Source organism: Artibeus jamaicensis, unplaced genomic scaffold, assembly GCF_021234435.1.
Source record: "Artibeus jamaicensis isolate MK-2021 breed Jamaican fruit bat unplaced genomic scaffold, CSHL_Jam_final contig_2259, whole genome shotgun sequence".
Classification (NCBI taxonomy): domain Eukaryota; kingdom Metazoa; phylum Chordata; class Mammalia; order Chiroptera; family Phyllostomidae; genus Artibeus; species Artibeus jamaicensis.
This window is the reverse complement of record NW_026521468.1, coordinates 755633-770250: the sequence shown is the minus strand read 5'-3', so window position 1 is coordinate 770250 and position 14618 is coordinate 755633.

Here is a 14618-nt window from a genome sequence, read left to right as displayed (position 1 = left end):
GACCTGCGTGTGGTCAGGCCCATGTTGCAATGGAGACAACCCAGGGATTCAGAGAGGTTAAGTAACTTGCATGAAGTCACACAGAGAGGAAGTGGCACAACTTCGGTTCATGCCCAGGGCTGTCTGGCTGCAAAGCCCGTGCTTCCTTTCATGCCACCCTGTCTCATTAGGTATTTTAATGCACAGACTCCAACACTTGAGCTCTTAGCCCTACCCTTGGCTCCTCACATTTGCTCACAATGATTTTTGTGTTGGATGGTGGAAGGGGGGGGCCTTCTGCCTCATGGATGGTGTCTATGGTTAGAAACTTTAAGAAAATAAGTAGCATAGATGGTAGATAGAAAATAGATGGGGGGGCAAGAATAGTGTGGGAAATATAGAATCTAAAGAACTTGAGACACATGGTCATAAACTAAAGGGGGGGTAATGGTGGGGATGGGGGGTAGGGTGGAGGGGAATGAAGGGGGGAATAGAACAACTGTAATGGCATGATCAATAAAAAAAAAATTTAAAAAAAAAAAGAACTTTCTTCTCCCAACTTGCTCTTGGTTAAAATACCCTCATCCCCTCTTGGTTAAAATGCGATTAGTCTATCCTAATTTCCTCTGTAACTCCTTCCTTTTCCTTTTCCCCATTTCCCTCAGCCTGTAAATTTCATGCTGACAAGTCCCCTAGGAAATGTCTACCGCCCACGCTGTCCTCCTCATGCCCCGGTCCCTGCCACATTCGGGCCTGCTTCCTGTCTCCCTGGAACTGGCCACAGCCACTCCCCAGGGCTGCTGGCTGTCCCTCTGTTGCACTGCCATTTCTGCCCAGTGACCCTTCTGACAAGAATGTGGTCAAGATCAAGAACAAGGAGGCGACCAGGGCGCCTCTGCTTAACCGCTCATGGTGCTCTGTTTCCCCTCCGACCCGTGGCCCTTCCCGCTCCACCTGCTGTGCTTCCTTCCCGCCCTTCCCAGCTCGGCACGCGTGACTCAACCACACCTCACTGCTTGCAATACGTCCCACCTCTCGCTTCCATATTTTGAAATTTTTAATGAAAAAAAACCAAAGTTATGCATGTATAACATAGTAAAACCTTTTTATAAAAAAGGCATCCCAGTGTGTGCCCCCTCCATGGCCACCTCCCCCTTTCTTAGCTGTTCCTTTCGACATTTGCCTCCTTGTTTCTAACAGCAGGCTTCACGACTACTTCTTGATTTTTTTCAGTTTTCCTGTTTAATGCTTGACTTCCTGCCCTGAAGGATGGGGTCTTACTTAGCACTTACACAACACCGCCCTGCCCGCTTCTTTCTTCCCTTCTTCCCATCCTCTCGATATAGTCGTATTTTCATCAGATAAATGTTTCATGTGTACATTACTAGGACTGTTGAATATTATTCAGAGTCAAATCATATTTTATAGTATGTTCAATTTCTTGGGAATAGGTGTCTCTTTTTCAGCTCGTTTAGGTTCTTGATGTGTCTATCACTAGCTTATTGTTTCCTTCACTGCTGGGAGTGTAAGTCTCCGTATGTTGAACACTCTCCATTCCATCAATTCCACCTTTTCAAAGGAGTCCTGCCCCGCGGCCCTCTGACCCCCCGCTTTGGTCTGTCTGGGGCTCTCTCGGCTGCTGTTACCCTGGAACCTCCCTTCACTGCCATCTCTGCTCTCCCTTCTTTCTGGGCTGCAGGCCTTGTTCCCTGGATCCGGAGCTTCCTTTTCTTTTCTTCCCCCTTTATTTTCGTAAAGCACATTCTCTAGTGGTTTCTGAGAAAGGGTTCATAGACCTTTTAGGTCTGAAAATATGGTTGACCCTCACTACCCTCAGTCTTTTTAAAAATATATTTTACTGATTATGCTATTACGATCATCCCATTTCTACCCTCTTCATTCCCCCCTGCCCTGCACACCCCATCCCACCCGCATTCCACCCCTGCTCATTGTTAGTTCATGTCCATGGACTGTACGTGTAAGTTCTTTGGCTTCTTCATTTCCTATACAGTTCTTAACCTCCCCCATCTGTTTTCTACCTTCCATTTATGCTATTTATTCCCTGTTTCTCCATTCCCCCCCCTTCCCCGCTGATAACCCTCCACGTGATCTCCATTTCTGTGATTCTGTTCCTGTTCTAGTTGTTTGCTTAGTTTTTTGTTGTTGTTTATTTTTTAGGTTCAGTTATTGATAGTCGTGAGTTTGTTGTCATTTTACTGTTCATATGTTTGATCTTATTCTTTTTCTTATTTAAGCCCCTTTACAATTTCATTTAATAATGACTTGGTGATGATGAACTCCTTGAACTTGACCTTATCTGGAAAGCACTTTATCTGCCCTTCCATTCTAAATGAGAGCTTTGCTGGGTAGAGTCATCTTGGATGTAGGTCCTTGCCTTTCATGACTTGGAATCCTTCTTTCCAGCCCGTTTTTGCCTGTAAGGTCTCTTTTGAGAAATCAACTGATAGTCTTTTGGGAACTCCTTTGTAGGTAACCGTCTCCTTTTCTCCTGATGCTTTTAAGATTCCTTATCTTTAATCTTGCATGATGTAATTATGATGTGCCTCGGTGTGTTCCTCCTTGGGTCCACCTTCGCTGGGACTCTTTGAGCTTCCTGGATTTCCTGGAAGTCTATTTCCTTTTCCAGATTGGGGAAGTTCTCCTTCATTATTTTTTCAAATAAGTTTTAATTTCTTGCTCTTCCTCTGATTTGGACGTTGGAATGTTTGAAGTTGTCCTAGAGGTTCCTAAGCCTCTCCTCATTTTTTTGAATTCTTGTTTCTTCATTCTGTTCTGGATGAATGTTTGTTTCTTCCTTCTGCTCCAAACTGTTGATTTGAATCCTGATTTCCTTCCTGTCACTGTTGGTTCCCTGTACATTTTCCTTTATTCCACTTTCCATAGCCTTCACTTTTTCCTCTCTTTTGTGACCATACTCAACCAATTCTCTGAGTGTCCTGATTACCAATATTTTGAACTGTGCATCTGATAGGTTGGCTATCTTGTCACATAGTTGTGCTTTTTCTGGACCTTTGATCTGTTCTTTCATTTGGGCCATTTTTTTTTTTTTTTTTTTGTCTCAGCATGCCTGTTACTTAGTAAGGGGCAGAGCCTTAGGTGTTCCCAAAATAGGACAGCCCACATCACTGCGTTGTGACACTGTGTGTGAGGGAGGGGTCTGAGAGGGAACAGTAGTGCTTGCTCCACTCTCTGATGGTTTTCAGTCACTTCCCCCACCACCCACAATCAAATTGGACCCTTCTGGTGCTGATTCCCAGGTGGGTGGGCTTGTGTACCTTCTAGGACCCTGCGGGTCTCTCCAATGAACTCTCCTGTGAGGCTGGGAGTTTCTCCCACTGCTGCCTCAACACCCACCGGTGTTTTCAATTACAGGTTTGAGGCTTTATTTCCCCACGCTGGGACCCTGGGTTGCGAGGTCTGTCTCGTTTCCCAGTTGTTCCTCCCCGTTTATCTGCATGGGAATGTGGCACTGCCTGGTCCACCAGCTGCTGCCTTTCCTGTGTCCTCTCTGCCCGGCTGCCCATCTCTGCCCCTCCTACAGGTCTGAATGAATGTTTCTTTTTTAACTCCTTGGTTATCGGACTTCCATACAGTTCGATTTTCTGCCAGTTTTGGTTGTTTTTTGCTTTTAAGTTTGTTGTTGTCCTTCTTTTGGTTGTGCAAGGAGGTATGGTATGTCTACCTACACCTCCATCTTGGCTGGAAGTCTACGGCTCTCATTCTTGGTGGACGGTTTGCCTGGGTATGAAATTCTAGCCTGAAAATAATTTTCACTCAGCATCTGGAAGGTATTATTACACTGTTGCCTGACTTCAACAGTGTTGCTATTAAGTCTATGCTAATTTGATTATCGATTCTTTGTACTATCCTGCTCCCACCTCTTCCCCCAGAACTTTTGGGTTCCTTTCTTCCTCTCTAGCAGGCCGAAATGCCTCATGTTCTGACTTGATGTAGCTGTGTCCTCACCTGTTGGACTGGGCTCTTAGCAGAGTCTTTCAATGTGGAAACCCATGCTCTTCACTTCTGGGAAATTTTCTTGAATATTTATTTGATGTTTTGTATTTCCTCTCATTTTTCAGTCTTTCTGGAACTCCTCTTTGACTATGTAGCTCATTCTATTTACCATCTAATTGTCTTTTTTTTTGGTTTTCTGAGATTTTCCAAAATTTTGCCCTCTAATTTTATTATCTAGAGTTTTCAAAAATATAATATATATATATATATATATATTTTAAAGATTTTATTTGTTTATTTTTAGACAGAGGAGAAGGGAGGGAGAAAGAAAAGGAGAGAAACATCAATATGAGAGAGAAATGTCAATCATTCACCTCTTGCATGTCCTCAACCAGAGACCTGGCCCACAACCCAGGCATGTGCCCTGATTGGGAATCGAACCAGCGACCATTTGGCTTACAGCCTGTGCTCAATCCACTGAGTCACACCAGCCTGAGCTGATGTGTATTTTGATACCTTATAACTCTGCCTACTTTTTTTTACTAGTCTCTTGTTCTTTTGTCGAGGTGGAATATTTTATCTCAGCCTATTAATCATGGCTTTAATAATGCTCCTGTTTAGCATATAAAATATAACTACAGTCACACAGAATGTGCGTACAGTTTTGTGTTCAGTTTTTTTTTAATAATAATTTATTTATCTTTAGAGAGGAAGGGAATGAGAGAAGGAGAGAAACATCAATGTGTGGTTGCCTCTCATGAGTCCCCTGCTGGGAACTGGCCTGCAACCCAGGCATGTGCCCTGACTGGGAATCGAACCGCGATCATGTGGTTCGCAGGCCTGTGCTCAATCCACTGAGCTATGCCAGCCAGGGCTGCATTCAGTTTTCACTGATATTATAAAAGAAGCACTTCCACGTGTTATTAAAGGTGTTATACAGTGCTCCCTCCGTATCTACAGGGGATACGTTCCCAGACCACCAGTGGGTGCCTGAAACCATGCATGGCCCCAAATCCTATATATGCTATATTTTTTCCTATGCATACACCCTACGGTAAAGCTGACAGCTTCTCTTAGGCACGTGTGAATTGCCAGCGTCCCTGCTGTTGTGCATTGGGACCACTACTCAGTAAAGTAAGGGTGACTTGGACGCGAGTGCTGTGGTGCCACGACAGTCAGTGTGGCCACCGAGAAGACGGGCGGGGCGTCCAGTGTGGACAGGCTGGGAGAAGACTGGGCCACGTGCAGGCGGGACAGAGTGGGACGGCAGGGGACTCTATCACGCTGCTCAGAATGGCGCACAGTTTAAAACACCGGAGTTACTTACTCCTGAACTTTCCCATCTAATGCTGCAGACCATGGATGACCATGGGTAACCGAAACCACGGGAAACGGACCTGACGGGGAGGGGAGAGACCGCGGCACCTTGTCGGTGCTGTTTGTTCGTTTTCCGTGGATGTTTAGTGCAGTGCAGCAGTGAACAGCTTCCCACAGGAAGCTGTCGCACACGTTTCGCACTGTATCTTCAGGCCGGGTTCCCGGAAGTGTGATGACTGGGTGAGAGGAGGAGGGATGCTGGGAGGTTCTGGATGAGTGTTGCCACACCCATTTAACAAGAAGCTGGACCAACATGCATATTTTGCTATCAGGGATGGGAGTGCCTGTTTCAAAACATGCTCCCCCACTTTGAGTATTTCCTTTTAAAAATCTCTTTTGTAAGTCGACTCATCTGTCACGTTTCAGGTTGAGTTCTGGAAGGACCCTTACACCCGGATGTAGTCCGGGCCCAGGTGACTAACACCTCCAGAGCTGGAGTGCGTGCTCGTGAGTTTTTCAGTGACGAGATGCTGAAGCAGAGTGTCTCCAACACCGTCTGCCTGGGTGTGGGGACCGATTTTAACAACGCTGCCCCTGTCAGTGTCTTCAGGTGCACTCATGGGCGGACCCTTCAGAAGCTCTGTGACAAAGGCCTCTATTTGACACCTGGGGAAACTGAGGTCCCAAATAATTAAGGGGGAGAAAAACTTTCTTGGGGTCCCCCAGTTAGTAAAACTTCTCGAGAGTAGGGACCACATTTCTCCTGTTCATTGCTGCATCTTGTAGACAAAAAGTGCGAACCCCTTTAAAGAAGAACATTATCGAGGCAGAAACGTGAGTTTCTTCTTCAGTAGGGGAAGCAGCTTTTCTGTCCAGAAATGCCTTGCTGCCTGAATTTCTCAAACTAAGATTCGAGTCCCAAATCAGACTGCAGCTTGCTCTTGGCCTCCTCCCCACTTCCCACCACCTGGCTGCTCTCGGATGTTCCTTGTACCTTGTCTACTTTGAACACGCCCTCAGACTCTTCATGCTTGACTTAGTGTCGACATTTGTGAAATATTGTTTCAGTTAGCTGCGTAACGTGCTAAAACAATGGCTAGAGTGGGAATTAATGATAGCCTATAAAGTGGACCTGTTGACGTGAATGAATCAGGGGTAAGCTCGTAAGGTTTTGCTTTCTTTGGGTGCATTGTTTCTGAGAGCTATAAAAAGCATAGCGTCTCTCCTCGTCTGAGATAAGCGATTTCTGACCAGTCTTCCCACTGCTGTAGTTTGTTTAAGACCGGCGGGCTCCCTGAAACGTAAACACGGGTGACGCTTTCTGTTTCACCTGTTCCCACAGCCCTGAGACAGCACCCAGCCTGTAACAGACTCAGTAAAGGTTTGTGGAGTCAAACCATGGGACTGGAGTGGAAGCCTCTGTCCTTTCTGGGCTCCACCAAACCTTCTCAGAAGCACATTTCTCCAGAACAGACTTCTTTGGATTCCGGGGGCCTCTCGTCATGTTGGTACAAGGCAGCCCCCATGGTAGATGTTGGTGAGCAGCCGTGGAAGAGGGAGCAATCATCTTCATGAACCATGGAGGGACACGGTCCGACCCGCGAGGGCTGAGGCACCCGGCAAGTGGAGCTCCTCACCGGGCCGTGCACATGAAGTGTGGTCACCACTAGGGGCTGATAAAGCTTTGTGTCCTCTCTTCCCCAATTGCCCAGGACTCCTGAAGGGCTTTGAGCAGATCAGGGGGTGTTAAAGCAAAGATGTCTGTTTAGGAGAGTCCATTTCTGACCTGGCTCCCAGTTAAAACTCATTTCTGGGATCCAAACATCCCTGTCTCTCCTAGATCATAGCATTGTTACTCATAAAACAGATATGTTGCCTTGGCTGATGTGACTCAGTGGATCGAGTGCTGACCTGAGAGCTGAAAGGTCACTGGTTCAACTCTGAGGGCACGTGCCTGGATTGCGGGCCAGGTCCCCAGTAGGGGGCGTGTGAGTTGTTTCTCTCCTTCTCTTTCTCCCTCCCTTTTCTGCTCTCTAAAAATTAAAAAAAAAAAAATGTTTTGGTCTTTCCAGCTTTAATCTGCCATATGAATAGTGTGACAACATAAATGGAAATGTACAAAATATAAACATTCCCCCATTGTCCTACGCCCAGGGATTTTGTTCTCCCAGGTTCCTTTCTGGCCACCTCATGTCTGAGTCCATGACAAAGGTGATTTTCAAATCCTGAAGGGGCTGCATTATTAAATGAATGAGTTCACACAAATAAAAGATCAGTATAAAAGAACATATGTGTAATTTATTTATATGTGGCCAACACGGGAAACAGAGTGACCGCCCATCAGTGGGGCACAGGTCAGTGAACAGTGGTCCATTCACGCTGTCGGACACTCAGCAGCCATCACAGTCAATAAACTGGACCCGTGTCAGATGCGAGAAGCGACTCCTCAAGGAACCGGGGAAGGGAAAGTCAGGACGCAGAAAAGCACATGCGGGATGCTGATCTCACATGTGTGATTAAGTGAACACGAGTCACCCCTTTACGTAAATGCGCGTGTGTGTGTATATATGGTTATATGAGCACCAAAACTACGAAAGGCTACCTGTGAAGTTGTCACTGTGGGTTACTTCAGGGGCAGGGTGGGAGGCTGCTGTAGGTGAGTGGGGAGTAGGAGGGCAGAAGGGACCCCAAAAACACGGAAGGAAGAAAAGAGTGCACACATGTGCATAAAATTGTGTATGTGTCTGTATGAACACAGAAAATAAACAAAAAATCTATAACCAGCCTGAGCTGGTGTAGCTCACTGGATTGAGCACGGGCCTGTGAACCAAAGGGTCGTGGGTTCTATTCCCAGTCAGGGCACATGCCTGGGTTGCAGGCCAGGTCCCCAATAGGGGGCATGTGAGAGCCAACCTCACACTGATGTTTCTCTCCCTCTCTTTTTCCCTCCCTCCCCCTCTCTCTAAAATAAATAAATAAAATCTTTAAAAAAATCTATAACTAAAGAATGAGTTACTTTGTTGAATATCACATTAACTTCCTTGTTAAAAACATATTGCACACACTCATCCTGGGCTGTCGATTTCACGATGCTCTGTAATAGATTTTTTTATCATCTTAATAATTTTTCAGTGTGCAGTTCAATGGCATTAATATATTCACCTTGTTGAGCAACAGATCTCTAGAACTTTCTCATCTTGCAAGATTAAAACTCTGTGCCCACCATACACTCATTCCCTCCCCTTCCCCCAGTCCCTGCTAACCAGCTTTCTACTTTCTGTCTCTACAGTTTTGGCTACTTTAGGTCCTTCATCTGCTGGAATCCCACGGTGTTTGTCCTTTATGTGGCTGGCTTATTTCACTTAGCATATCATGTCTTTCAAGTTTATCCATGTGGGTTAGCATGCGACACCATAGATTTTCAATCACTTTGTGCTTCGATAATGATATGACCACACAAGTCAAAAGCGATAACCAGGCAGAAAGGATTGAAACTGGAGCAGGGCCGCAGCCAACTCGCAGCAGGCGGTGTGGAATAGTGGAGGGAGGCAAGAGGCCAACCTGGACTTGAACTCTGAGCTCGACAGCAGGCCATTCCTTTGTCTCTCTGTGTCTCAGTTACCTCTTCTGGCAATTCAGGGTATTAATATCTACCTGAGGGGGTTCATGTGAGGATTCAAGGCAATAAAAGGCAGACAAAGCATGCAGTCAGCACCCGGTAAATGTTTGCTCGCTCTTTCCCCCTCCCTTTGACTGTTTTCAAAGCAGATTGGCCTGTTCTTACCTCATTTGATTCTTGCAGCACGGCTGGGGGACAGACCCCTCCTCCCCTGGCCCTCTGCCAAGACAGACTCCCAGCTTTCTTACCAAACGGACAGCGTCATCCCATTTTACAGGTGAAGAAACTCAGGTGCAGGGAGGTCGAGCGACTTGCTCAAGAGTGCATGACTGGTAGGTGAGGAGTCAGAGTTCCCCACCCCCACGCCACCTCCGTGCAGATTCTAGGTGAGCAGAGGCCTGGCCTGGAGCCCAGAGAACGCGGCCCATGCCCAGTTAGCGGCTGCTCGGGGCCAGGTGTGCTGGGCTGTGGGGCGGGAGCAGGGTGGGGGGCTACAGGGACCAGCCAGGAGCTGCCCTGGCATTCAGTGGGACCCTGGCTTACAGCACCCAGGCAGGGTGCTATTCTCCTGGAGGTGCCTCTGGGGTGTGCAGGGTGGGCTGCGCTGAGTAAGGCCAAGCTCCTCAGCCCCCTCTTGGCTGCTGCCTCCCCTCCCCCTCCCCCTGCAATCAGGCAGTGAGGTGTTTCCATTGTGAAATGCAAAATGCTACATGTCAGGGCTCGACAGATTGATTGTCTAGACTTGAGAAGGTCCAGGCTTCTACATTTTAAGGGAGAAAATGTTCAAAATCATGCCCCATTTTAACCTTAAAATCATGCTGCTTAATCTTAAAATTGCATCATGTCTGCAGTCATTGTGCTGGGAATAGAAAGAAGATGTAAGAACACATTGCAAACCTTCTTTCAGTGTTTGCCACCTGCCATCTGATTCAGCACAGAAGTCACCGCACCACGGAGTGAATGAGTGACCTGGCGGGGGGGGGGGGGGCTTTGCTGCTTCCCTGTTCTGCTGCTTCTCCAGATAAACACAGCGTCAGCCAGCGTTTATGTCAGAACCGCCGTGTTTGTCGACTGCGGCTTTAGGGAGTCAGAGTTGGGCAAAGACTGAGGATTGCGTCCTGTGAGAATCAACTGACCACATGGAATTTGCAACGAAGAGTACCTCTTGTTCCGTGTCAACCGAGTGCTACACATCTCTCATATTAGTCAAATTTATGATAAAATTGTGTATATAATGTACACACAGGCTCTGGCAGAAATAACGCCCCCGTTTATCACAAATTTTTTTTTTATTACAAAGTCATCAGCGTGTAATTCTGTAACATAACAATATCACACTCAAGCACACCATAGGGCATTTTAGGTGAAATGTTCAAATTAAACTATAAATGATGACACCCATTTTATTACCCTGCCAACCACACTCAAGCAGGCCTTAATTCCGCTGGACCCTATATATTCCCTCGGTCCCTTGGGTTAAGTATTTGCCAGCACACTTCTCTGGCTTTCACAGTTTAAACTAAGAAATTCAGGTGCCCCCGTGTGGGTTCCAGAATCAGACGCTCCGACAGAAAGTCAAGTGCAAGAAGTGTTTTGGGTGGTGTCTGGTGAAAAAACGTGAGGGAGCAGGTGGGTGAGACGGGGAAGGGAAGGAAGCCAGTATGGGGCGTGTTACCAAGCAGGTGAACACTGTGGACACCTGTAGCTTAATCCTGCTGGGGGTCCCCAAGAGACTGCGAAGAACATACGCCTCAAAATTCTTCCCAACCGACAGGGGAGCTGGAGCCTTGGTCCTCCGATCCCATCGGTCACAGGGGGACGGCGCCTCTCAGGCTGTGGGCGGCGTCGACCCCCTAACGCTCCAGCCTGCCTCCTGCACAGGCAGGGCGGGCTCTGGTGGCCAGAGGCCCTCAGGCAACAGTCTCTGGTACTGACATTCGGAAATCTGGCCAGTCGGTGTCCAGGAGAGGTGGCTGGAGCTCCGTGGTCCCAGGAGGCAGGCTGGGATGCCACCAGGGGTGGGGGAACTTGCTTTGTGGAGCCTGTTGGCACTTTTGGGACACTCACACATTTGGTGGCAGCTGGGAGGGGTTCAGCTCTTAGAGGCTGAGGTCCCTGCCTTTCCCTCCCTAAATCTATAACATGGAGACAGTAACACCTTCCCCAGACATTGAATGAGAGCATCAGTGGCAATGGCTAGCACAGTGCCTGACAGAGTGGGACTCGGTCAACTGGAACTCTCTGTGTCCCTCAGATTCTGTGAAGGCAGATTCTTCACAGGCCTTAGACCTTAGAAGATATTTGTCTCTCTTGACAGTCAGATGCGTCTCTTGGTTAGTGGGTCAGAATTTCATATTCCATCATGTTTCCCTTTTTGTCTTGGCTGCCAGGAAACCCAGGACTAGGTGCCAGGTAGAGCAGGCTCTTCCCTGGGTACCACCTCCTCCCTGTGGCAGTGGGCGCACGGTGGGGTGGCTGTTTGGCTCATAAAGGTTGAGACCAAATCTGTGCCCCACCTTTTTCTGATGACAGGCCCTTCCTCTTTGGTCCTGGCGGCAGGGGCCACATACGTCCACAGGGTGGGTCATATGGGAGTCTGGCCACTGGCCACCCAGAGGCCTTTCCTAGGGCTTTTCAAATTCGATCTGATTGTCTCTGGCCATGTGGCTGAAGGGGGAGTTGAGGGCTGTCCTCAGTCGTGGTTCTAGTCTTGTGGAAGAAGCCAGGGGGCAGAGCAAAGCCGGAGTGTGTGTGTGCACACGCATGTGTGTGCAGATATAACCCCTGTTGCACTGCTAGGGCTGGGAGAAGAGCCAGGTCATGGGTGAGGCTGAGCGGTGGGTGGGGCCCCCCTGGACACCGGAGCTGCTGCTCCTCCATCTCCCTCGTTCCCAGGCCAGGAGAGCCAACGCTGGGCCCCCCGCCTCAGGATGGGGGTCCTGCCGGCAGCCCCCATGCCTTCCTTCTCCCCTCACACCGGTCCGTCCTGCTGAGTCTTCCCCAGCAGGGCCTGCCTGTTCCCGTAGACTCCGCCCCGCCCGGCCCTCGGAGACTCACGGCTCATCACCCCAGCTCTGCTGGCCCCGGCAGCTCCCTCGAGGCCGCCCTCCTTTTCTCGTCACTCTGACGCCCCGACACTTTCCTGGACTCCTCTTCGTTCTTTGCCTCTGTCTTTGCCCAACTTCTGATACCTGTTCCCCATGTGAGCTCTCTCCTGCTCCTCACTGGTCAAGCTCTGGGGATTGATTTAAGGGAGTTTTTTTTTTTTTTTAAACCAGACGTTTACTCTGTGCCTAACACCATGCTGGCCACTTGCCGTGCATTTTTCACTCCTGTCCACAGTCCTACTGGGTAGAAATTGCTATTACATCCACTTGTTGGGAAACAGGCTCCGAGGGGCTTGGCCAAGGTCGAGTGGCCACTGAGGCCCAGACAGGAGACCCCTCTGCTCGACTTGGGAGGTCCTGCTGCTTCCTGGACACCTCGAGGGGCCAGCCTGGGGGAGGGGTGGGGCTGTGTGAGGCTGAGTGGGCTCTTCAGCCTCTGAGGGAGGTGGAAACCCCTCCTTTTCTCTCTGGAACTCCCCGGGACCCTCCCCTGCCTCCCCCTCAACCTCCGACCTGCCGCCCCTGTAGCTCAGGATTCCTGACACGCCATCATTCTCTTTCTCATTTGCTGAGTTTCCTCGAGTTCCCACAGCCACACCCCTGACTGGGAATGTCCCCTCCCCACTCCACCCGCCCAGGGCTCTTCCTTCTTTCAAAACCTGAGTCAAACACAACCTTTCCAAGAAGCCTTTCATGGGCTACCCACCCCACCTGGTGGCTCCTTCAGCCCGAGGAGCAGAGAAAGCTCTGGGTTCCTTTGCCCTCCCCCATCAGACTGGATCCCCAAGGGCAAGGGCCGTGTCTCCTCCATCAGACTTGGGGGATGACAGGAAATTTAACATGTTGAGCGTCCGCCGAGGGAGAGACTTGCGGCCCCTAAAGCACTGTCGTGAGCTACAGGAGGCGGGCACAGGCCACAGACGCACAGCTGTTCTTACGCCGCACGACCTCACCCAGCCTGGCTCAGCTTCCTGGGCAGTGGGTGTGTTAAGCATTTTGCACTCTCGGAGCCGGCTCTGCTGTGTAACTTTGGCCATGACCCTTCCCCTCTCTGGGCCTCGGTTTCCTAATCTAGAGTTAAGAGGCTGGTCTAGATGACCATGGAGGCCATTTGGCTAACTTTTGGGGACCCTCTAGCAGGAAAGGGACCTGTCAGTAGAAGGTGAAGCTTGAGGAAGCCAGACACAGCTGAGATCAAACCCTGGCCGAGCAGCTTCCTTGCTGTGGACTGTGGGGATGTCCTCGACCTCCGAACCTTCTGCGTCGGTAACACGGGTGGTCAATGTCTGTTCTGTCGGCTTTCACAGCTGGCAGGCTCAGACGGGGCCAGGGACATGGGAACACTTGGCTCAGCACATTTGTTGTGTCAGCTCAGCCTCTCACGAGGACACGTGGCCCAGATGGGCCGGCCGGTCCGGGAAAGCTGCGGGTGGCAGGTTTCTAGGGAAAAGGGCACCCAGGACTTGGTGCCTTTCTTTCCTAAGCCTGGACACCCCCATCCCCAAACGTCTCCTGAGAGCCAGATTCTCTCCAGAGCCCAGACGCAGAAGGCTCTTGGGCACTGAGAGCTCTTTCCCTCCACCCGTGGATGCGGGAGCTAGTGGGTGAACACTTAAGGAGGGACAAGATAATTGCGTAGTTGTAAAGTATTTTCTCAAGGCATTTACTAATTTCAGTGGGCAGAACAGGAGCAGGACACTGGAGAGATCGGAACACCACCTCCCCCATGAAGACGGTTCACGTCACCAGCTGATAAGACACGTCAGCACGGGACTTACGTACCTGAGAAGGACCCAACACCATTTCTGTGTTTTTCTTGCCAAAATGCACACCCTTGACCTGAGGATGTGAACATATCAGAGAAACCTGAACTGAGGGATATTCTATAAGCAACCAGCACTCTTCAGAAATGTCAAGGTCATGAAAGACAGGGGCTGTCACAGGTGGGAGGAGACCGAGGGGACAGGACAACTAGTGGGGTGTGGAATTCTGGACTGAAGCAGAGATAACTCAACAGAAAAGGGTCGTTCATGGGAAAACTGGTGACACCTGAATGCGGTCCGTGGCTCAAGTGCATTGTTGGTTTTGGTCATCCTATGATGTCCACGGGACATTTTCCTACGAGGGAAGCTGGGTGCAGGGCGCACACGAACTTGTCACTACTTTCGCAACTTTTTCTGAAAGTCTAAAATTATTTCCAAATAGAGAATTAAGTAAATGAAAAACAGATTTCTCTCCTTGAGCAGCTGTCTGTTGGCAAAGGAGCCAGAGCAACTGGGTGGTGGGGGGTGTGGCCTGGAGGTCTGAGGGTTCTGCCCCCCTGCTGCCCACCCCCAGGGCCCTACAAGCAGCTCCTGGAAGCCCCCAGACTGGCCTTGCTCACCTCTTAGCACAGCTGTCTCTTCACCACATTCCCACAATGTGTCTCTGCCATGTGATACCTGCTGATCTGTCAGAGATGGTGTAGCAGGTTGAATAGTGTCCCCCTCAAGTTCATGTCCACCAGGAACCTCCAAATTTGACCTTATGTGAACAGGAGTCTTTGCAGATGTGATTGTGGTAAGAATTGAGATGAGATCTCACTGGGCCGGAGGGGGGTTGTTAAATCCGATGAGGGTCCT